Source organism: Eulemur rufifrons, chromosome 10 (assembly GCF_041146395.1).
Source record: "Eulemur rufifrons isolate Redbay chromosome 10, OSU_ERuf_1, whole genome shotgun sequence".
Lineage (NCBI taxonomy): Eukaryota > Metazoa > Chordata > Mammalia > Primates > Lemuridae > Eulemur > Eulemur rufifrons.
The window spans coordinates 37,264,692-37,290,183 of record NC_090992.1 but is presented as its reverse complement, the minus strand read 5'-3'; the positions used below and the strand labels follow the sequence as shown (position 1 = coordinate 37,290,183).

At 36.0% G+C, this 25,492-nt stretch overlaps 1 pseudogene; it reads left to right on the top strand.

The window, feature by feature from the left end:
• Positions 1-25,492, top strand: part of LOC138393008 (centromere-associated protein E-like) — a 262,162-nt pseudogene that overhangs the window by 18,015 nt on the left and 218,655 nt on the right.

The following is a 25,492-nucleotide window of genomic DNA, read 5'->3' as shown; positions in this document are numbered from 1 at the left end:
TAGTAACTATAAAATAATTTTGTTTCATATGCTTATGGAAATTATATTTCTCTGACAAAGAATATAGATGCTCAAGAACAATTACGAAATGCTCTTGAGTCTTTGAAACAACACCAAGAAACAATCAGCACACTAAAATTGAAAATTTCCAAGGAAACTTCCAGGAATTTGCATATAGTGGGAAACATAGGAGAAACTAAAGAAGAATTTCAGCAAAAGGTAAAGGGTGTTTGTTTTCAGAGTTTTCATATACTTATATATAAGTTTTCTCTTTAACCTCAAACACTTAAGTATATAATGATAATTTTGGTTTTATTTGTTATTCACAATGGCAATAACTAATAATAATTTTATAAGTTTAACCCAAATGTCTTTGAAATAACTTTTTTTTTTTTTTTTTTTTTTGAGACGGAGTCTCACTCTATTGCCCAGGCTAGAGTGAGTGCCGTGGCGTCAGCCTAGCTCACAGCAACCTCAAACTCCTGAGCTCAAGCGATCCTCCTGTCTCAGCCTCCCAAGTAGCTGGGACTACAGGCATGCACCACCATGCCCGGCTAATTTTTTCTACATATATTTTTAGCTGTCCATATAATTTCTTTCTATTTTTAGTAGAGATGGGGTCTCGCTCTTGCTCAGGCTGGTCTCGAACTCCTGAGCTCAAACAATCCACCCACCTCGGCCTCCCAGAGTGCTAGGATTACAGGCGTGAGCCACCGCGCCCGGCCTGAAATAACTTTGAACATAACTGTTTACAATCAATTTGAAAAGGAAAGGACAAAAAAGTAGTTCAAACTTTGGATAGCTGATATTTTTGAGACCCAATGTATTTTAAATATCTTTAAAAGCCCCTCTGAATTCTAATTATGGCTAAAGTATTTATTTTATGTCAGATTTTCTGTGCTAAATTTGCTTAGAGTTCACAATTCAGTCCATTACAGAGGGGATTGCCTATAATGTTATAAAGGGCTTTATTTGCAATGCATTTCTATTTTCACAAAATAACTGTAGAATATATTGTCAATGGTAAGTTTTTTAATAATCTTTCGTTTTTGTTTTAGTCAATACCATTTAAATCCAGAATATTTACTATTAGAATTTTAAAGCATTCTTCAATGGGAAACTGGTGAAATAACCTTTCATACGTCCACAGCTCAGAATAGTGTATAGTCATATTTTTTAAAATTTGTGGTAAAATATGCATAACATAAAGTATACCACCTTAATGATTTTTATGTATATAGTTCAGTAGTGTTAAGTTCAGTCACACTGATATACCACCAATCTCCAGAACTCTTTTTGCAAAACTGAAACTCTATACCCATTAAACAACAGCTCCCCAATTTCCCCTTTCTGCAGGCCCTTGCAACTACCATTCTATTTTCTGTCTCTATGGTTGACTATGATGGGTACCTCGTACAAGTGGAATCATGCAGTATTTGTTTTTGTGACTGGCTTATTTCAATTATTATAATGTCTTCAAGGTTCATTCAAGGTTTACATGTTATAGCATGTGTTAGAATTTTCTTCCTTTTTACAGTGAATAATTTTTCATTGTGTGTACAAGGGGGCATGTGAGAGTTTGTAGAAAATGAAATTAAAAGACAAAAATTAAAAATATGAACTTTGTTTTTGAACATAAACTCCATCAAAGTCAAGACACTTTTGTAAGCAGTGATACCAGCCATTTAGTCCATCCATAATGAACTGAGTCCTTGGAATTTAACCATGTAAGTGCAGTCTTTTTTACATCATTAATTGAAGAAAAATGGGACCCTTTAAAGATTTTTTTAAGATTATGAAACAAAAAGAAGGCAGAAGTGGCCAAATCAGGACTGTAAGGTGATTTCTCACCAAAACTTTCCCAGAATTGTCCTCATTTAATAATGAGCAGGAGCATTATTGTGGTAAAGGAGGATTATCTCATGAAACGTTCCTGGGCATTTTTCTGCTAAAGCTTTGGCTAACTTTCTTAAAACACTCTCATAATAAGCAGATGCTATTGTTTTTTAGTCCTTCAGAAAGTCAACAGATGAAATGCCTCAAGTATCCCAAAGAACTGTTGCCAATCTTTGCTTTTACTAGTCTACGTCTGCTTTACCACTTCCACCTCTTGGTAGCTATTGCTTTGATTGTGCTTTGTCTTCAGGATTATACTGGCAAAGCCACATTCCATCTCCTGTTAAAATTCTTCAAAGAAATGTTTCCAGATCTTTTTTTTTTTTTTTTTTTTTGAGACAGAGTCTCGGTCTGTTGCCCAGGCTAGAGTGCTGTGGCATCAGCTTAGCTCACATCAACCTCAATCTCCTGGGCTTAAGCAATCCTTCTGCCTCAGCCTCCCAAGTAGCAGGGACTACAGGCATGCACCACCATGCCTGGCTAATTTTTTCTATATATTTTTAGTTGTCCAGATAATTTCTTTCTATTTTTAGTAGAGACGGGGTCTTGCTCTTGTTCAGGCTGATCTCGAACTCCTGACCTCAAGTGATCCTCCTGCCTCGGCTTCCCAGGGTGCTAGGATTACAGGTGTGAGCCAGCATGCCTGGCCCATGTTTCAAAATGTTGATCCCACTTGTTTAAAATTTCCATTTAAAAGTCCTGCTTTTGGCTGGGCGTGGTGGCTCACGCCTGTAATCCTAGCACTCTGGGAGGCCGAGGTGGGCGGATCGTTTGAGCTCAGGAGTTCGAGACCAGCCTGAGCAAGAGCGAGACCCCATCTCTACTAAAAATAGAAAGAAATTATATGGACAGCTAAAAATATATATAGAAAAAATTAGCCGGGCATGGTGGTGCATGCCTGTAGTCCCAGCTACTCGGGAGGCTGAGACAGGAGGATCGCTTGAGCTCAGGAGTTTGAGGTTGCTGTGAGCTAGGCTAACGCCATGGCACTCACTCTAGCCTGGGCAACAGAGTGAGACTCTGTCTCAAAAAAAAAAAAATAAATAAAAAAAAAAAATAAAAGTCCTGCTTTTGTCTGCAGCTGATCTGGTTGCAACAGTTTTGATACCCATCAGGTGGAAAGTTTGCTCAACTTTTAATTTTTCAGTCAGAATTGTACAAGCTGAACCAATTGCGATGTCTGTGGTGTTGGCTTTTGTTTCTCATGTTAATTGTCTATCCTCTTCTATTAAGGCACAAACAAGATTAATTTTTTCCTTGCAAAATGATGTGGATGGTCTGTTGCAGTGGGCTTCATCTTTAGCATTGTCTCATCCCCTCCTAAAACACGTTATCTATTTGTAAACTGCTAGTTTCTTTGAGGCATTGTTCCCATAAACTTTTCATAAAGTGTCAGTGATCCCACCATTCTTCTACCTAAGCTTCACCACAAATTTGATGTTTGTTTTTGCTTCAATTTTAGCAGGATTCATGTTGCTCTGATAGGGACTCTTCTCAAACTGATGTCTTATGCTTCTTAGTGCCTCTAACTAGATCCTGTTCAGACATGTTATAAGAAGTTAGTATAAATTTATTTTGGTGCAAAAAATTTTGAAATCTGTTCATAGATTTTTCATAATATACACTTTCCATGAACTTCTTGAAGTCCCCTCCTGTATACCATATTTTGATTATCTATTCATCCATCACAGAATCACAGACACTTGGGTTGCTTCAAACTTTTGGCTATTGTGACTAATGCTGCTTTGAACCTAGGTGTACAAATATGTCTTTGAAATGTTGCTTTCAATTCTTTTGGCTACATATCCAGAAGTGGACTTTCTGGATTATATGGTAATTCCATTTTTAATTTTTTGAGGAAGCACCCATAATGATTTTCACACAGCTGCTCCATTTTATGTTCCCACCAACAGTGCACAAGTATTCTAGTTTATCCACGTCCTTACCAATACATTATTTTCTATTTTTTTGGTAGTAGCTGTGCTAATGGATGTGATGTGGTATTTTATTGTGGTTTTAATTTGCATTTTCTAATGATTATTGATATTGAGTGTCTTTATATGCTTGTTAGCCATTTGTACATCTTTGCAGAAATGTCATTTCAAGTCTTTTGTCTATTTTTAAATTGGGTTGTTTGATTTTTATTGTTGAATTGTAAGAGTTCTGGATATATTCTAGATATTACCCTTTTTTCAGTTATATGATTTGCAAATTTTTTCTCCCATAGGTTGCCTTTTTAGTCTGCTGATTGTGTCCTTTAATACACAGAAGTTTTTGATTTTGATGTATGTGGTCAGATTTATCTATGTTAACTTTAATTATTGCCTATGCTTTGATATCATATCCTGGAAATTATTGCCAAGACCCCTCTATATTTTCTTTAAAGAATATTCTCCTATGTTTAAGTCTTTAATTTATTTTCCGTTAATTTTTATACATATGGTATAAGGTCAGGATCCAACTTCCTTTTTTTGCATGTGGATATTTAGTTTTCCCAACATCATTTGTTGAAAAGACTATCCTTTCCCCATGAAGTATTTCAAGAATGCCCCTTTCCCTGGCATTTGTTGGAGATCTTATGAATATATACTCAAAGGTTTATTTCTCAGCTTTCTATTCTTTCCATTGTTTTATATGCCTGTCTTTATGCTGGTACCATACTGTTTGATTACTGTAGCTGTACAGTTAAGTTTTGAAATCGGGAATTATAAAGCCTCCAACTTTGTTCTTCTTTTTCAAGATAGTTTTGTCTGTTCGGGGTCCCTTGAGATTCCATATGAATCTTAGGATAGGTTTTTCTATTTTTACAAAAGACATCATTGGGATTTTGACAGAGATTGCATTAAATCTGTAAATTGCTTTCGGCAGTATTGACATCTTAATAATATGAAGTCTTCCAATCCATGAACATGGATGTCTTTCCATTTGTGTCTTCTTTAATTTCTCTCAGCAACATTTCTAGGTTTCAGTGTACAAGCCATTTACCTCCTTGGTTAAATAAATCTCTGTATACATTTATATACTACTATCCTATAAAATGAGCTGCTGCTTTTCCCCATTTACTCTGGAGCACAGTCCTGCCTTGGAAAAGGAGATTTTTCTGTTTCTGTCTCCTTGTGCTGCAGTACTTCTCTCCTATAAAAACATTTTTGCTTGTTCCATGTCTTAGGTCTTGGCTTATTTATAATTTGGATCAACCATGGGCCAAAAGCACTTGACCTTGATTTGAATTTTTTAACTTCTACTTATATGATGGGAAAGTTTTTTGAGTAGATTTTTGAAAATAAGATACAATAATCACTGACTACTTTGAGTAAATCCAAAATGCAATAACAGGACCCTATAGGAAAGGGGCAATAGAGGAGGAAAGAGAGTAAAGGAGTGTTATGCTCAATGGGAACTGCTAGATCCTCTGTTATAAAGTTCATTCTGGAATCGTCCATCTATGTCAATAAAAAGATCTAGCTGTGGATTCTTTGGGGCAATTCTGTTCATTAGGGGTCCTGTAGTCTGGGATACAAGACTGAGATTAATTTGTTTTCTAGCATGTTCATGCTGGAATTGGCCATGAATATATAAGAGTGGGTGTGGGGATTTCCAGGGGTCCCTCTGTCCATCTGGGCACCAGGGGGTGCATCGGTAGACCTATCATGAATCCGCCTGGAGTGCTCATTATCAATCCTGCTCGATGTGTCTCTGGAAATGTAGTTCCTTTAGCATATCTCAACAAAAATTTTAAACTTTGTGATTAGTAAACTTATTCTCCTATAAAGGACAATTTTTTTTTATTTATGTAATAATTAGATCTGTTAGATTTTACTAATAACCATGGTAGCTGAAATGCCTTTTAGGCTAAATTCAGATTGGAATGTACTTTGACTATTGCTACAGAATACTCTGTCTCAGTCTACTTTGTATTTATGTATACTACTGTTTTTAGGAATAAAGATGCAACATTATACATTATGATATCTAACAGACTAATCCCAAAGATTATGTGTTCCCCACCTTAATTTCTCATGTAGTTAGCTCTGTGCTCACCATTGTCAGAAGCTCATGCATATTGCCAACAATAAAAGAGTATTTCAATAAAGGATGGTTTATCCATATCCACTCTAGAGAATGAAGCAGCTACTAAAAATTATGATTTGAAGATTACATAACAGCATGGGAAAATAGATATGATCTAAGTAGATAGAAAAGACAAGCTAAAAATAATCATAGGTATATAAATTAATTACAATAGATATGTTTAAGAAAAATTTTTAATAGAAAAAATTCCTTCCTCTGGAAGGAAATATACCAGAATTCTAATAGTTGGTTATATGAAGTTGCTAATATTAGATGTCTTTCCTTTATCTTTCGATTTTTTCTGATGTGATTATAGATTATCATAAAAACTTTTAAATACATGTGTGGCCAATATGGAGCGGAATGTGTTTAGTGGGCTAATGTAAGGTTATGGAATAATACCCTAATGTTGTGCTAACAATTGTAATGTCAGTCTCTGTCTCCCTTTACCAATGAGTTCATACATTAGGTTACCTTTGGTTGGTTATGACTTATTAATATTTATGGATAAATGAATGTATATATCTTGCTTTTCTTATCAGCATATAAAAATAAGTATATTAAGAAAAGATGAATTATGCCATAATATTATGAGATAGGTCTCTATCAAAATTATTTTACCCTCTACATATAATAACACTCTCTAGCCTTTTGTGAGTACAACTGCCTTGGAAAATATAGTTTGATGGGAGTAGGGGATAAGGAATGATTTCCAGCTTTGGGGTAGGGGAGAATAGGTAAAGTGATAGAGTTCAAAGTTGCCCATTGCACTCCTACAGTAGTAAAAAAACAAACTACTAGTAATATGAAACTTAGAAAGTATTTACGGAAGATATGTACAAAGGAAAGGCAAATATCTTTTATTTATTATGTAATTGGTTTGAAGTAAGTCAACATGCATACAGTGGGGTTAACCTATCATATATGAAGATAATTATTATAGTAATTCTTATCAGTGAACAGGCATGAGAGCACAAACTCTGGAGTCAGCCATTTGGGTGCTAAACCTGATTATATCTCTCTGAGTGACCATGGGCAAGTGACTATACCTCTCTGAAGTTCAGTTTCTTCATCTCTCAAATGGGGATTATGATAATACCTACCTCATAAAGTGATAGTCAAGATTACATGTGTTAAGATATGAGAATAGTACCTGGTACATAATATATGTATTGGCTATTTTATTAGTATTACTGAAGTTGTTGTTATTAACTACAAATTTAATGTATTTGTATTTTAGATGGATGCCATAGATAAAAAAAAAGAATTTGGATACTGAAAACACCCAAACACTGATTGCAGATGTTAAGGATGACGAAGTAATTGAGCAACAAAGGAAAATATTTTCTTTAATACTGGAGAAAAATGAACTCCAACAAATGTTGGAGAGTATTATAGTGGAAAAGGAACAATTGAAGACTGACCAAAAGGAAAAAATCGAAATGGTAGGATTTAGCACTGTGTATTGGCAATACATTTTCATCTTTGTTTTACATTTTTATCAACTTTATTTAAGTATAATTTGCCATCAATAAATGTATGTGATGGAAGTGTACAGTCTGATGACCTTTGACAAATGTCTTTACCTTATGTAGTCCCCACCCCAGTCAAGATAGAAAATATTTTCATCACACCAAAAAGTTTCCTCATACCCCTACCAGCTGATCCTCATCTCCCCTTTTGCCCCAGATACCGCCATGACGTGTTCACCTCATTCTGTCTCTTCTAGAACTTCATACAAGTAGAATCATGTAGTATGTAGTGTTTTGTGTTTGACTTGTTTCTACATTGCTTTTTATTGCTGAGTATTAGTCCATTGTATGAATGTCCCTCTGTTTTTTTTCCCTTATTCCTTCTCCTATTGATGGAAGTCTGGGTCACTTCCAGTTTCTGGCTATTTTGAAAAAAACTTTGTAAACATTCTTGTACAACTCTTTATATATGTACATTTGTTTTTTATTTCTCTAAGGTAAATATCTAAATGGAATTGCTGGGTCATAGGGAGGTGTATGTAACTTCATGAGAATTTGCTAGATTGATTTCCAAAGTAGTTATACTGTTTTACATTCCCATGAGTAAATTAAGAGAATTCTGGTGGCTCCACATCCTTCCTCACCAACACTTCCTATTTATTGTTGCTTTTAATTTTAGCCATTCTAGTAGGTGTGTAATTTGTCTTTCCCTAATGACAAAAGATATTGAACAATTTTTCCTATGCCATAGTATATCTTCTTCTATAATTTATGTGATCTCTCAGTGGTATGCTGTAGATTTTCAGTGAACAGGTTTTACATATTTTGTTAAATTTGTTCGTAAATGTTTCTCTTATCTATGCTGTCATAATGTTTTAATTTCATTTTAATTGTTTATTGTTGATGTTTGCCAATATTTTCACACCATTTAGTTTCTGTGTCTTTGTTTAGGAGCAATATAATGTGTATAGGTTGAAATTAATATTTGGAGAAGTTCACTATGGATGACAGTCAAACTTGACCATTTGTGTTTTAATTTTCTAAGTTTCTTGGTATTGTCAGCTTGATCAAAAGAGCTGAATGTAAATAAGCATACAAACAAAAACTATATTCTCTTCTGTTTCTCTGGCTAGTTTTGTTTTTTGTTTGTTTTATGTTTTTATCTTGATATGAGAATATCACTGTGTGAGCTTACTGACTGGGATTAGCCCAAGACATGCTAGCAAAGGGTGGCTGCCATTTTAAGCTTGCTGGTTATCAGTGCCGCAAATCAAAGCCATCCCAGTGTTTGAAAAACCCATAACTACAATCTCATTATTAGTTGATGATAGTTTGGCAAAGTCTTTTTTACCTTACAGGCAGAAGTGAGCTAAGCTCTCACGATAGAATGCAAAATCCAGTTCTAATTCTCACAATAGGAATGTAAATTGAACAATAAAGAAACAATATGTAAAACATATTCTTGACATCTATATGATTAAGGACTCACTTTCTTTTTTGAATTAGTCTTTTCCTAAATAGTTTGCCCTGATGTCTTCATTTGTAGGCTGAGGTAAATGCTGATTTTTACCTGATTTAATAAATATAAGTTAATATTTTAATATCAACTTTTTTTTTAATTATAGACCATTGAAAACCAAGAAGAATTATGAATTCTTGGAGATGAACTTAAAAAGCAACAAGAGATAGTTGCTCAAGAAAAGAGCCATACCGTAAAGAAAGAAGAAGAGCTTTCTAGGACCTGTGAGAGACTGGCAGAAGTTGAAGAAAAGCTAAAGGAAAAGGTGAATTTTTAAAATTATCTTCCTGGCCATTTTTTCTGACTAAACATTTTTTTGGTAATGTATTTTGATTCCCATAGACCTAAATCCAGAAATAACACGTACCTCCCAAATGAACAAATCTTAATGCTAATATTTTAGACAATTTCAACTTACACTAAGATCTAAATTAACATACTTTGTAGGGATTATATTATTCTAGAGTCTTTAGGTGAGAGATGGCCTGTGTCATTTAAAGAAATCATATATATTCATTTATCAAATATATATTGAGTAATACCATGGACCAGGCACTGAGATGCATTAGACAACAAAACAAATATCCTCTCCTTATAAAGATATATTAGTCATTCTCTAAAATGTAAGATTTATAACTATCACCATGTCTTTGATGTCTGCAGTTTCCTGAATCGTTTATTTTATAGAAGTAAAGTGCTGTTGTAATATTTGCGTAAGAGCTAAGACCCCTGTAACAACCTGGGCATTTTAGCCCGGGTGATTCTACAATGCACCCACAAAGATATTTCTAGATAAGCTGAGGGCAGTGCCACATGTATTATAGATAATATATTGTGGTGTCTATTGTTCTCCTGTCAAGTGTTTTTTTCCTAATATGTGTTTTCTTTTAATTCTGATCCCTCTCACCATTTCACCTAATTGAGTTTACTAAAACCTTATATATGTATTTCATACTTCTCCTAAAGAAGTAAAATCAATACCCTGTGAAGGTCGATGTCTCAGTATTTTGGGGGGGGTCACCACTTATAAGCATTTTATTAGACATGAAAGTAAATTATCCAAAAAGTTTTTAAGAGAGTGAGGAATTAGTTATTTGATAGCCATATATGTACATTTAATTAGTCTCTTTGCTTTTTTACTTTATCTCATTTTCCCCTTACCTCCTTAATGAACCTATATCAGTGTCCTAGGGCTGCCAAATCAAATTACCATGAAATTGGTAGCTTACAACAACAGAAATTTATTCTGTCACAGTTCTAGAAACTGGAAGTCCCAAATTGAAGTGTCAGCAGTGCCATGTTCCTTCTGAAGGCTCTAGGGAAGACTCCTTGCCTCTTCCTAGCTTGTGATGTCTCCCAGCCACCCTTGGCATTCCTTGGCTTATTACTGGATCACTCCAGTCCCTGCTTCCATCTTCACATGACCTTTTAATCTGGGTCTTTATGTGTCCTTTTCAGTCTCTTGTACATACACTCTCATTGGATTGAGAGACTACTCAGTAGGGTCTCTTCTTAATCATAATCTAATTACATCTGCAAAGGCCCTGTTTCCAAAGAAATTCATACTCCGAGGTTTTAGGTAGACATGAATTTGGGTGGGACACTATTCAGCCCTCTACAGACACTATGCCTAGAAGATTAGTTTACTTTTAGTGATACTTGCCTGTGTCCTGTGGGGAGGGGAGGCAGGGCTATTAATGATTTTACGTAAGAATCTTGAGAGAATGTAGACAAAATGGTAATTATAAAAATTATACATCTTAAGAGCCAGCAACTTCAAGAAAAACAGCAAGAACTTCTTAGTGTACAGGAAGAGATGAGTGAGAGGCAGGAAAAGGTGAGTGAAATGGAGAATTTAAAGAAGGAGTTAAAGAATCAAGAATTAACGATGGAACGTATGGAAATGGAGCGACTTAAGGTGGCTCAGAAACTTCATGAAAATTATGAGGAAATGAAATCTATAACCAAAGAAAGAAATGATCTGAAGGAATTACAGGAATCATTTGAAACAGAGAGACCAACTTAAAGGATATATAAGAGAAATTGAAGCTACAGTAAGTTATATCCTTTTCCTTTATCTGTTAAATGTTTCTTTCAAAAACTGAGGAAAGGGGCAGGCAATGTTGGGATAATGTTGCTATATTTCTTAAATTTCACTTGCTAATTAAGGGCCTACAAACAAAAGAACTAAAAATTGCTCATATGCATCTAAAAGAACACCAAGAAACTATTGATGAACTAAGAAGAAGCATTTCTGAGAAGACAGCTCAAATAATAAGTATTCAGCAGGACTTAGAAAAATCCAAAACCGAATTACAAGAAAAGGTATGTCTTTTCTTCCTCTCATTGTTTGACACTTCTTTCCTTCCTTTCTCCTTTAAAGGAAAGATAAGAAGTAAGTAGTGGCTAAGTTATAGTTCATTCCTTTATTTGGTAAGGATTTGTTGAGTGTTTAATGTGTCAGGCATAGTCCTAGGTTATGGAAATACAATGGTAACAAGGTGGACAAAATCCCTATGATCCATTTGTAGTGGAAGAAAATAGTTGATAAATAAGTAGTCGAATGTACAAGATAACATCAGATAATGATAAATGCTATGGAGAAATGAAACATTGGGATAACTGGGACAACGTGTTAAACACCTACTCTGTGCCCAACATTGAGACTATGTATATAAATAAGACATCGTTCTGTGCCCCTGATATAGGCATATAGAAATCCCTCAAGTCCAATACGGTGAATACAGAAATATGATAATGCAAAATTACATGGTACCACTAATGACCATGGAAAGGGTAATAAATCTGTACACATAGAAAAATTGAAAAGTAGCATGGGGACCTATTTGAAAATGGGCACCATATAGTTATTGGAATACAGCCTGCTTTGATTTTTCTCTTGTAGCATTTGGAAACTAGTATAGAAATAAGGGTGCAACTGACTGAATCAACAGTTTGTTGGTAAAGCGTAAAGATTGGTTCACTTTTGGTCTAAGCTGGAAAGAAAATTATGATAGAAAATGCCTAGCAGAAAAGTCATGAATAGCTTTAGTTGGAAATGAGGGAAAATGGATAGGAGTTTGTGACCCAAGGTAGGCTCTGAGGGTTCAAGATCACTTTCATTGTTGTAGAAAGTATCCTGATCTTTTCCCTTTAAAAAATTATGATATTCATAGTGATCTTCAAACAGTAACCTTGGTATTTTATCAATATCATAAGATCCCAGAGCTTCATGAGGAACAGGAGCTATTTTCCAATGTGAAAATAGTCAGCTTGTCTCAGGAAATAATAAATGAATTGGAGTTATTGAAAGAACAGTCCACAACCAAGGACTCAACAACACTGGTAAACATAGAAACAGAAAGGCTCAAGTTGACTGAGAAACTTCAAGAAAGTCGTGAAATAAAATCTCTAACTAAGGAAAGAGATGATTTACAATAATAAAAGAAGCACTTGCAGTTGAAGATGACCACCTGGAAGCAGACATTAGAGAAACTTTGGCTAAAGTCACTGTCATCTTTTCCTCCCATTTAAGAAATATTTTATAAGAGAAGACAACAGCTGTTTTCTTTTTTTTTTTTTTTTTTTTTTTTTTGAGACAGAGTCTCACTCTGTTACCCAGGCTAGAGTGAGTGCCATGGCGTCAGCCTAGCTCACAGCAACCTCAAACTCCCGAGCTCAAGCGATCCTCCTGTCTCAGCCTCCCGAGTAGCTGGGACTACAGGCATGCACCACCATGCCCGGCTAATTTTTTCTATATATATTTTTAGCTGTCCATATAATTTCTTTCTATTTTTAGTAGAGGTGGGGTCTCGCTCTTGCTCAGGCTGGTCTCGAACTCCTGAGCTCAAATGATCCGCCCACCTCGGCCTCCCAGAGTGCTAGGATTACAGGCGTGAGCCACCGCGCCCGGCCTGTTTTCTTAAATATTCAAAAATGATTTTGAAAAAGCAATGCTAAATTACAAGAAAGGATAAAGCCAAAAATGCATCATTTCTTTTCTACTTTAAACCTGTTCCTCCAGCATCCCATAAAGCATGACGACTGTCTTCCTCGTTACTTGAGTCAGATTTCCGGGAGTTATCCCTACTGGTGGTATCCCTTCCTTTCTGCTCATTCTATAATCCAAGCACCAAGCTCATTGATTTGAGAGTGTAAGAGTGAGTGTGTGTGTGTGTGTGTGTGTTTAAAATCCTCCCACTTTTCTCTCCACATTGCCACCACCCTATTCCAAGCCACCATCATTTATTTCTTTCTGCATCAGCCTCCCAACTGGTCTCCCCACATTCTCTACTCCAGTTTCCATTCTGAGCCCAAGTGATCTTTTCTTCTTAAATTTCTTTAATATCTTATTGTTGCTTTTAAAATGAAGACCAGGATCCTCTACATGGCCTGGGAGGCCCTGGGTCCCAGACCTTGCTGGTCTCTAGACTTCCTTCAGCTCACTCTTCCTCCTGCTCCTTGTGCTCCAGCAACACTTACTGGTTGCTCTTTCTCATCTCATCTCATCGCCTTCAGACACTGATCTCTCTACCTGCAGTGCTTTCGTACTCCTTTTTGCCTAATATTGTTATTCTTCAGATCTCAGCTGTAGCTTTCATCCCTTAGGAAGCCTTCCTCATGACTTCCAATAGGTTAGGTTTGACACTAGTGCCTGGGGAGACCTCAGCACCTCTATTTGGTAAGATACGACATAAAATCTATCTTTGTTCCTAAAAGTGTTAGCAAAAGGCAGAGATCATGTAAGTTTTATTTATCATTTTGTCTCTGACCTCTAATAGGATACTGACAACAGAGTGAGCCCTCAGTAAAAAAGTTAAATACCTGAATAATGGAAGAGCGGGAGGGTGGAAAGATTGCTCTGTAAATGAGTCATTGAATCCTACCTTAATTGTTTTAGGAAGTATTCTGATTTTTTTTCCCCTAAAATAAAATCTCTCCAAATATCAACTGTATTGTTGTTTGATTCTCTTAAGATCCAAGAGTCTCAAGACCAACAATAACAGTCCTTCAATATGAAAGAAAAAGACAATGAGACTACTAAAATAAAGAATGAGACGGAGCAATTAAAGGAGAAGTTGAAAACCAAAGATTCAGTACTACTAAGAATAGAAATGGAAAAGCTCAATTTGTCCAAGAGACTTCAAGAAAGTTATGATGAAGTGAATTCTGCAGCTAAGGAGAGAGATGACCCACAGAGACTGCAGGAAGTTCTTCAGTCTGAAAGGGACCAACTCAAAGAAAACATACAAGAAGTTGTAGCTAAAGTAGGTTTCATCTTTTCACCATATATTTTCATAAATATTTTGTAGGCAAATATTTTCATAAGCATTAAAGCTTTGGAAAACGGTGCTAGTTATAACGGTTATAATTTTTCTATAAATTTCTTGGAATTTTCTCTAATAAAGCACCTGGAAGTGGAAGAAGAACTTTGCTCATTGTTGCCTGAAAGAATAAGAGGAAACTATTGATAAGTTGAGAGTGAATCATTCAGAGAGAGACACTGAAATATCATGCATTCAAAACAAGTTAGAAACAACCAATGATGAATTAGAGAAAAAGGTAAATTGTGGGTGAAGGAGCAGTGGGAAGAAACCTGGGCACAGTGTAGCTAACTAGATTATGAAGACTACTGTTTAACATACTTAAACAAGGTTGCTTTCCAAAGCAATTTTTTCCTTAAATAAATATATATGTGTTCATATGTATATTTTTATTAATATATAACTATTTTTAAGATCCAACAGCTTCATGAGAAACAGGAACTTACTAGTGTAAAAGAAATTAGTGAGACTGAGGAAAAAAATGAGCGAACTGGAACAATTCAAGGAGTATCTCAAAGCCAAAGACGCAGCATTACAAAATTTAGAATGTGATACGCTCAAATTGACTGAGAGACTTCAATGAAGTCAAGAGAAATAAAAATTATGATTAAGGAAAGAGATGAGCTGAAAAGGGTGCAGGAGGCCCTTCAGATGGAGAGAGACCAACTGAAGGAAAACATTAAAGCAATTATAGCTAAAGTAAGTTTCTCTCTTCTAATGTTTTTTGGATATAAAAATAATGTTTAGGTGACAATGATGTTCACTATTAAGTTTTATTAATTTTCCTCTCATCATAAAGAGACTGAAAACAAAAGAGGAACTAAGAACTGCTTACATTCATCTGAATGAATACAAAGAAACTTTTAGTAGAGGGAATATTTCAGAGAAGACAGCTCAATTAGCAAATATTCATTGGGATTTAGGAAATTCAGATGTTGAATTACAGGAAAAAGTAGGATTTGTTTTGTTAAATTGGAAAATGACATCTGATTATTGTGTTATTCGTATCCCTTATGAAAGAAAACAGAACATAAGTTAGATTACAATGTGGAGATGATTGCCTTAATTTAGGAATATTTCTGTTTTCCTAAAAGACTCTGCTTGTATCTTAACTGATTTTATGATTGCTCAGATGCAAGAACTTCAGGAAAAAGAAGATCGATTTCTTAAGATGAAAGCTGTCAAGGAAGCTCAAGAAGAAACTCAGGAAATGGAACACTTGAAGGAGCAATTTGAGGCCCAGAAGTTAACTCTGGAAAATATAAAAATGGAGAATGTTAAATTGACTCAGAGACTCCATGAAAACCTGGAAGAAATGAAATCTATAACAAAAGAAAGAGAGGACCTTAGGAATGTGGAGGAGACTCTCAAAGTAGAGAGAGACCAGCTCAAGGAAAACCTAAGAGAAACCATAATTCGAGTGAGTTACCATCTCCTACCACCCCCCAGGAGCCTAAGACCTTGTGTCCTAAAAGAACAATTGGCCATAGCGTTAGTGGGAGTGTAAAATAGGTCCAATCTTGGGGAAGATTGGAGGGAGTATATTTGGAAATACCTGCCACATTTTTCAATAAGTTTATTCATTGACCCAAAAAGTTCAATTGTGGCTATTTATCCTGCACACATTTGCATAACTATTCAAAGATATTTGTAGAATATTTATTACAGCAAGTTGCAATAATGACATAAAGCAAACAAAAAATGGGAAAACTTCTAACTGTCCATTGGTAGGGGCCTGGAAGAATAGATGCAGCACATTCACATCATGGAATACTACACCACAGATAAAGAGTGTTGTAGGGGTGGAGTGCTGATTTCGAAGTGTCCTATTAGGGAAAGGGGTAAGTTGCAGAGTAGTGTGGGTGAGGACTGGGAGGCCTCAGAAGGGGGTAGGAAGATGTTTACTTCCTACCCTAGATCTTTCTGTACTATGTGAATTATTTTACTCTCAGTGTATTATTTTTCTTTCTCTAATAATAAAAGACCTAGAAAAACAAGAAGAACTAAAAATTGCTCACATACACGTGAAAGAGCACCAAGAAACTATTGATAAACTCAGAGGGATTGTGTCACAGAAAACAGATGAAAAATCAAATATGCAAATAGAGTTAGAAAACTCTGATGCTGCCTTAAAGGCACAGGTATTTTGTTTTAAGTTGTTACTGAGTAACAGAGAGTTTGAATCAAATATTTTGTGTAATGAAACAAGATATGAATTGGCTGAAAATTGAAGGCAAGTGAAGATTTGCCTATTCAGAGACTATTATGTAGATTTTTATGTATATCTATTGATATTCTAATTTACTGTATGATTATCTCAAGATCCAAGAACTTCAGGAGAAAGAACATCAACTTCTTAAAGTAAAAAATGTTCTTGGGGAAGCATGTATCAAACAGAGCAACTGAAGAAACAATTAGAGGCCTAGAGTTCAACTCTGGAAAGTATTAAAATGGAGAAATTAAGGTTGACTCAGAAACTTCATGAAAACGTTGAGGAAATAGGGTTTGTTACTAAGGAAATTAATAGCCTGAGAAGAGTAGAGGAAACTCTCAAAATGCAGTGAGAACAACTTAGGGAAAGCCTTAGAGAAACAGAAGCTAAAGTAAGTTATACTCATTCCTCTTCCTAGCAAGTAAATGTATTCTTTCTTAAAGCAATGAACCCTTCTTTGAAATGAGCAGTATAGTTGGCAAGAGTGAAATGGTATAAACTTTAAGTGCATAATTTGGTATTGTTCTTGAAAATTTTTGAATAGCATTTTCTTTATGGACTTTATCATACATATATATTGACTCAATGTTAAATGAATATGTGTATATGTATATATACCACAAGGTTGTTCGCAGCAGTAGTTTGTAATGGGAAATAATTTAAATGTTCCTTAGAAGGAAACCGAGTAAGTGTGAGCAATAAGTCAAAATAGTATGCAACACTTAAAAAAATATGTGTTTGCTTCATGGAAAGCAGGAGAAGATTAAGGGGAGATGAGAACAAGGGAAGAAGCAGTCTACAACTTTCTAAAAACAACAAAAGTGTAGAGTAAAAGTGTTATTATTTTTACTAAGAAAATGTATCACTTTATAAAAAAAAGTACTAGTTAACATTAGGATATGTCATTGTTCTGAAAATTTCTCTAATGATAAAGGATCTAAAAAAACAAGAGGAACTAAGAATTGCTTACGTGCATCTGAAAGAGCACCAGGAAACTATCGATAAACTGAGAGGAATTGTTTCTGAGAAGACAGATGAAATATCAAATATGCAAATAGATTTAGAAAATTCAAATGCTAACTTACGAGAAAAGGTATTTTTGTGGGGTTTTGTTTGATTGGATGTCTGATTTATCTGTGCCTAAAATTTGAGGGGATGTAAAATGGTTCAGCCACATAGGAAAACAGCATAACAGTATTTACTAATGCTGAACATAGCCAGCCTTAAGGCCTAGCATTTTGACTCCTTGGGGACGTACGCAAGAGAAAAGTTTTGTGTATACTTCCACAAAAACACATGTACAGGAATATTCATACCAGCTTTATTCAAAAACAGGCATTTGAATTGTTTTCAGTTGTTTGCTATCAGTAAGAGAATGGATACATATATTGTGATATATAAGTTCAAAAGCAGGCAAAACTAATCTAGGATGGTAAAGGTCAGAATAGTGGCTCCCTCTAAGAAGGGACACACAGAAACCTTATGGAGTACTGGAAATATTCTCTGTTTTAATCTGGGTTGTAGTTACATAGCCATATAACATATCACAAATAATTGAGTTATATACCTAAGATTAATGCACTTAATGTATATTGTACTTCAAAGGAAAATTAAATTCTATGGAATTATGCAGGGTATCAGTGACAGTAACATAGGTAGACTATTTTTTTTTTTTTTTGGAGACAAGAGTCTCTCTCTGTTGCCCAGGCTAGAGTGCCGTGGTGTCAGCCTAGCTCACAGTAACCTCAGACTCCTGGGCTCAAGCAATCCTCCTGCCTCAGCCTCCGGAGTAGCTGGAACTACAGACATGCGCCACCATGCCGGGCTAATTTTTTCTATAGATATTTTTAGTTGTCCATATAATTTCTTTCTATTTTTTTAGTAGAGATGGGATCTCATTCTTGCTCACGCTGGTCTCGAACTCCTGAGCTCAAACGATCCACCAGCCTCGGCCTCCCAGAGTACTAGGATTACAGGTGTGAGCCACCGCGCCCGGCCAAGAACCAAGCTTTTTTGAAAAGGATAACAATAGAAAAATAAGCACCACATGTACTCACCAGCAGATTGGTTTCCTTGGTCATCACCTAAGTGCACATTTAGGAATAACACCAATTGGGTATCGGATAGAGGTGGGGGGAGGGGGGAGGGGATAGGTGTATACCTACATGATGAGTGTGATGTGCACTGTCTGGGGAATGAACACGCTTGAAGCTCTGACTCGGGAGGATGGGGGGGGTATGGGCAATATATATAACCTGAACTTTTGTACCCCCATGATAAGCTGATATTAAAAGAAAAGAAAAGGATAACTATATTTTTTCTGGAAATCTCTACAAACAGTAAAGGGTAGTGGGAAAACTATTTACTATAACTTTCACACAAATAGTAAACAGTCTTAAATGAAGTCAAATTTTTTTTAGAAAATACTATTTAATTCATTATTTTTAAGAAAAGATTTGTTAAAGCAACTATTTTCCTTTATAATTTTTTAAATCTTTTTTAAACCAAGAAATAGCATTATTCTAAATGAAAAAATATTTGAAGGATTAGATTTGTAAAAGAGCAAATAATCTCATTTCTCTACACAACATGATAGAGTTCTAGAGATGGGCTCTTTTTGGTGAAGTTAAAAGGGAAAAAGGCAAGATAAATATAAAAAAGAGAAGTTCTTCTGGTATGACTATTGATAAATACTCAGAATCTCATATATATATTTATGAGAATATTTATGAAAAAAATATATATATATTTTTTAACACAAAGTCTTGCTGTGTTGCCCAGGATAGAGTGATAGGGTGCCAGGGGCATGATCATAGTTCACTGTAACCTTGAACTTCTGGGCTCAAGCAATGCTCCTGCCTCAGCCTCCTAAGTAGCTAGGACTACAAGTGTGTGCCACCACTCCCAGCTAATTTTTCTTATTTTTTTTAAAGACAAGGTCTCACCAAAGTGAGCCACTGCACTCGGCCCAAAATTATATAGTCTTTTTTTTTTTTTTTTTGTAGAGACAAGATCTTGCTATGTTGCCCAGGCCTAGGCTGGTCTCAAACTCCTGGCCTCAAATGATCCTTCTGTCTTGCTTGACCTCTCAGAGAGCCAGAATCATATATTTTTAAAAAACTTGATTGAATCCTCTAAGAAGTAACAAAAAGTTCAAATAAATAAGTTGTATGAAATAAGTCTGTAAAAATGTTTTTCATTTTCAATCAATAATAAAGTAAAAAACAATTTCATTTGCTATCTGAGCAGAAACACTAGATATTTGGGAATCTTTGTGTTTCCTAGCTAACTTTATATAGAGAGTTAATTCATTCAACAAATATTTTTTGAACAGTTAGTCATTCTCCTATGTACTCTAGTGAACAAGATAAAACAAGTGGGAGAAAGTGTTATGTTTTGTACTTTTTCATCAGAAATGCAAAACATAAACAGGTTATGAACTTTCTGTTCCCAGATGCTGGGAAGAATATATGACTAGGGCTTGGAACACTGTGGTATAGGTAGCTTTGCTAGCATTTTTGGTTGGCGGCAATAAAGTGCTTTAGGATAAAAGTTAGTGCCCCCTGTCAAAACTACAAATGAATAATGCAGAGATTTGGAAAAGTCAGAACCAGAAATAAATCTAAAACCTTATTTTACAACTATGAAGAATAAATCTTATCTCCAAAAAGTACATGATTCTCCCAGTTTTTTTTCCCCAATGAGTTGAAGTCACTCAGTATAAGATTTAGTGATATTATTATTCATTTTCAGATCATTTTAACATTGCTTTTGAGTTATAAGTGTAATATTTAATTCCATTATTAAAAGTTAATATAGAAAAGTGATAAAAAAGTACATAATTAATTAGACATTATGTGAGAATGTAATTACAGTTGAAGTCCTGTTTATTTCTTTGTACCAAAACAGAACCATCAGAACCATGAGGAGGCAGTAAAATATGAAAAAATGTTACTAAGCAATGGACAACAGCACCTTACAGAAAGCCTGAAGGAAAAGCGCTTTAGGATAGAAGTAAGTGCCCCCTCTTAAAACTTCAAGGATTCCTAAAAAGAATTCAAAGGGACCTCTGTGGAATGAATAGTTGGCGCTCAGTGATTTTCTAAACGTTCTAATCTAGTACATGTATGTATGTGTATGCATATATACGTACATACACAAACAACAATAGTGGTTTGTGATGTAAGGCCTCTCTGGAAAGGTGACATTTGAGCAAATACCTGAAAGAGGTGACACCAGGTGAAGCCTTACAGGTATCTGGGAGAAGAGCATTCTAGGCAGAAGGACCACCAAGTACAAATCTCCTAAGGCAGAAGCCTGCGTGATGGATTGAAGGAACATGAAGGAGGAGAGAAGCTAATAAGAAATAACGGTCAGCAAGTTAACAGGGAGAAGGCAGGCTGCGGGACATTAAAAGGACATTGGGTTTTATTCAGAGTAAGATGGAGATCCATTGGAGAGTTTTGACCGCAAGAGAGACATATGTGACTTACATTTTAAAGGGTGACTCCTATTGTTGTATTGAAAATGGACAGAGTGGAAGCAGGAAGACCACTCCAAAGACTAATTTCAATAATCCAGGCAGAGGTGATCATGCTTTGGCCCAGAGAAGGAGCAGTGGAAGGTAGTGAGAAGTATTTAGATTCTGAATATATATTGAAGGTAAAGCCAACAGGATTTGCTGTCACCCCTATCAGAATGCAAGATCACGAAGGACTTTTTGTATAGTTTATGGTTATAGCATTTAGCACAGTCCTGACAGAAGTCAGCGCTCACTGTGCCGCTGCGTACCATAACGTGGTTCATCCCAGACCAGAAGTAGGAATCCGCTCTCCAACACCACAGATTAAGGAACATGTAGCTTTTCTTAAATTATGAAAAACAGAGGGCTCATCATTGTGAGAAGCCCCCTGTTGTATTGTTTCACACCCTGATTGAAACATGTCACTGACGACATGATTGCAGCAACTTGAACTTAACATGCTCCTCCACCTGTGCTCTGACCAGTGTGTCACCTTCCTGGCCCCTCGTCATTGGAGTTTATGGGCCGAGGTTTATTACATGTTTCCCACATGCCAGGTCCCATGCTGGGTGTTTTACCTCAGGAGATAGGCTTTGTCGCTCCATTCATACACAAGGGAACTAGGGCTCAGAAAGGAAATTTAGCAGTTGCCCAAGTTTACACAACTAATAAATTGGTAGAATAACTTGAAACCAAGTCTAAGTTCAAAACTTGGGTATAGAAACATTTTTACAAATATAATTTTATTTCCTGCAAGCTTAATGTCTGTATCTTTTTATAGAGTACATAGATATATATAGATGGAGTTAATGTTTTACTTAATTCCCTGGAAAACTTTGTGGCAGTTATTGTAGTCATCCTGTTGTTGATGGAAATGGCTCAGTAACTTCCCCAGTTAAGAAGTGCCAGAGCTAGAACCTGAACTCTAGCGCTGAGAGAGGGCTAGAAAGCAGATTCTAGGCAGATAATAGAAACATGTGAAGTGGTTATACCAAGCTTTCAGAAAGGCAGTTTGATTCTTAGTCTCTTGTTTTAGCTGCTAATTTATACTGCCTACTATAAACATAAGCCAGCATTCAGCCTTGAGCTACAATGCGTACTAGATTGAATTCACTCAAATTTCTCATCAGACTTTGTCAATGTTCACTCAAAGCATGGATATTCAAAGACTAAAAGAAAAAGCATCAAAATGATAAGAATGGTTGTTCCTGGTTTTCTTTGTAATGTTTAATTTTTTTTTAATTTCCACAATAATGGTATATTATTTCTTTAATCCAAAATCAAAAATAACAATTTCCTTTTGGTTTTAAACGTAAAGGTCTTAATTTATTTCTGGTCTACAGAACATGTAAAAATGTAAGTTTAGTTAAAATGTTAGGGTTGGAACTACTTATTGTTAAATTTGAATTGTTAAGTTGAATGAATTCTAATTTCCTTTAGGAGCTCCTGAAGAGATACTCAGAGATGAATAATCACTATGAGTGCTTAAATGGATTGTCTCTTGACTTGGAGACAGAAATTGAAACCTAAAAAGAGCTTTCAATTAGAGTAAAAGCAAACCTGTCACTTCCAGATTTGCAAACCAAACAGATTCAAAAACTTCTTACCGCAAACCAGAGATGTTCCATGGAATTTCATAAAATCATAAAGATATTTAAGGTACTGCCTTTTTTAGTAATATCTTTATAGATATGGCTATAAATTTCAGTTACAAACTTCAGTGTATTTAAGTCCTGCTATGGGTACTGGCATATTTGCTATTTTGTGTACTTACTACCAAATTAAATATTACATAGGTCTGTGAATAATACATGCAGAATCTTCAGTATTCCTAATACTTGTTCATTAAACAAGGCCTGAGCTCTGCCTGTGGGTCTAGACACTGCCAGGGTGGTCAGGAGGCAGATGTGAACAACATCTGAAAGATCTCAGTCCAGCTTGGAGTTCATTTTGTAGACGACAGGCAGTCATTGGACGGTTATTTTGAGGGGTGTCAGTAACAGGATCAGATGACCATTGAGGTACTTCAGTACAGAATAAAGAAGAAATGAGTTTGAGGGGGATATTTCTTCTAGTGGTAGAAAGAAGAGACAAGAGGCAGTTATAATAGTCCAGACGAGATACTTTGTGTGACTGTACTGCTAGGGAAGGTTTCATAGTGCTGGAGAGGACAAAAGGGATTAAAGCAATATTTAGCAGCTTAAAATGGTAGGTCCACATGATAGATTGTGGAGGTAAGGGAGAACAGTTTAGATGGAGTCTCGAGTTTGGGCTCAGTCAGGTTTGTGAATAGTGGTACCATTAAATGAGATAAAAAACAAGGAGAAGCTTGGTAGGTGAGGCAAGAGAGACCAGGTGATTAGACTGAGATATTTTGAGGTTGAAAACCTTATAATGGAATATCCAAGAAGAGAAACCAAGTAGACATTTAGTTGTGATTCTGAAGTTTGGCAGGAGAAAAGTTGGGACTAAGATTTGAGATTCATCAGCATATAGGTGATAGGTAATAGAAGAAGTGTGAGGTAAGATCATGCAGAAAGCATTTGAAGAATAAGAGTCTTGGGCTAAGAAGAGAACTCTGGAAAAGATAAATGTCTAAGAGGCAGTAACAGAAAAGGGAGCAATACTTGGGTTCAAGGTTGGAAAAGTCAGTGAGACAGGAGAGAACCGAGTGAAAGTGGTATTGCTTAAGTCAGTGGAGAAGAGTATAAAAAATGAAATGGTCAAGGCCTGGCGCAGTGGCTCACAGCTGTAATCCTAGCATTCTGGGAGGCTGAGACGGGGGATTGCTTGAAGCCAGGAGTTCGAGACCAGCCTGAGCAAGAGCAAGACCACGTCTCTACAAAAAATACAAAAAATTAGCCAGACGTAGTGGTGCAGACCTATAGTCCTGGGAACCATGTACCATACTACTACTTGGGAGGCTGAGGAAGGAGAATCACTTGAGCCCAGGAGTTTGAGGTTGCAGTAAGCTGTGATAATGCCACTGCTCTCTACCTCGGGCAACAGAGCAAGATCTGTCTAAAAAAAAAAAAAAAAAGATGAAATGGTCAAGAGTGCAAAGACTTCAGAGAGCCAGAATATGGACTGGTGATATCCTCTCAATTTGGTGATAATAGAGCTCATTGGTAACCATTATCAGAACCATTTTCATTGGGTGGTTAGGGAAGAGGCCAAATTATAACAGGTTAAGAAATGGTGGAAGTTAGGCCGGGCGCGGTGGCTCACGCCTGTAATCCTAGCACTCTGGGAGGCCGAGGTGGGCGGATCGTTTGAGCTCAGGAGTTCGAGACCAGCCTGAGCAAGAGCGAGACCCCACCTCTACTAAAAATAGAAAGAAATTATATGGACAACTAAAAATATATATATAGAAAAATTAGCCGGGCATAGTGGCGCATGCCTGTAGTCCCAGCTACTCGGGAGGCTGAGGCAGGAGGATTGCTTGAGCCCAGGAGTTTGAGGTTGCTGTGAGCTAGGCTGACGCCATGGCACTCACTCTAGCCTGGGCAACAAAGTGAGACAGACTCTGTCTCAAAAAAAAAAAAAAAAAGAAATGGTGGAAGTTGAGCAATTGGGGAGCAGTTATCTCCTAGGTAGATGGCCCCTCAGGCCGTGATAATTCTTCCTCAAATCCTGGCAACCAGACATCCAGAACTTATTCCTGAGGTCCACAGATACATATGGCATTCAAGTCACTGTCACCTTGAAGTCAAACATCTAAATATGCTTAACAAGGAAGTTTTGAGGTATGTAACATCATCTGTTTGGTTACTCAATCAAGGAGGGGAAGAGATGATGTTGAAAATGAATCTCAAGTGTCTAACTAGGAAACCTAGGTGATTGGCAATATAATTAACCAAAAAGAGGGCAATAGAAAAAGGAGGAATCATTATAGGGAAAGGGATCATGTTACATTTTAAACATACTGAATTTGAGGCACTTAAATAAGACATCCATGAGGTATATCTAGTAGGAAGTCAGAAATATGGAAGTAGAGGTCTGGAAGTTATTCTCCCAAGATGCTGAGTAGAAAAAATTAGGGATAGAGAGAAGCTCCTTACCTGTTCCTCACTTATCAGAGTATATAGATAAATAAGAAATGCCATCTTACCTCATAGTTTCAAGGATTAAAACCTCCTCTAAATATGATAAAAGTTTCATTTTCCAATTTGTTTAATTTTTTTCTGCCAGTGTGTATTAAGCTGTATTACAAAGATGAAAGAAGAACAACAGGAATCCATCAATAAATTTGAAATGGATTTTATTGGTGAAGTGGAAAAGCAAAACAAATTGCTAATTAAAATACAGCACCTTCAACAAGATTGTGATGTATCATCCAAGGAATTCAGGGACCTGAAGTTGAACCAGAATATGGATCTACATATGGAGGTATAAATGGATTTAATTAGACTTTAAGTCATTTTAACAAATAGAAAGGGGTCTTCTCATGTGCTTAGAGCCATTTTTATTTAACGT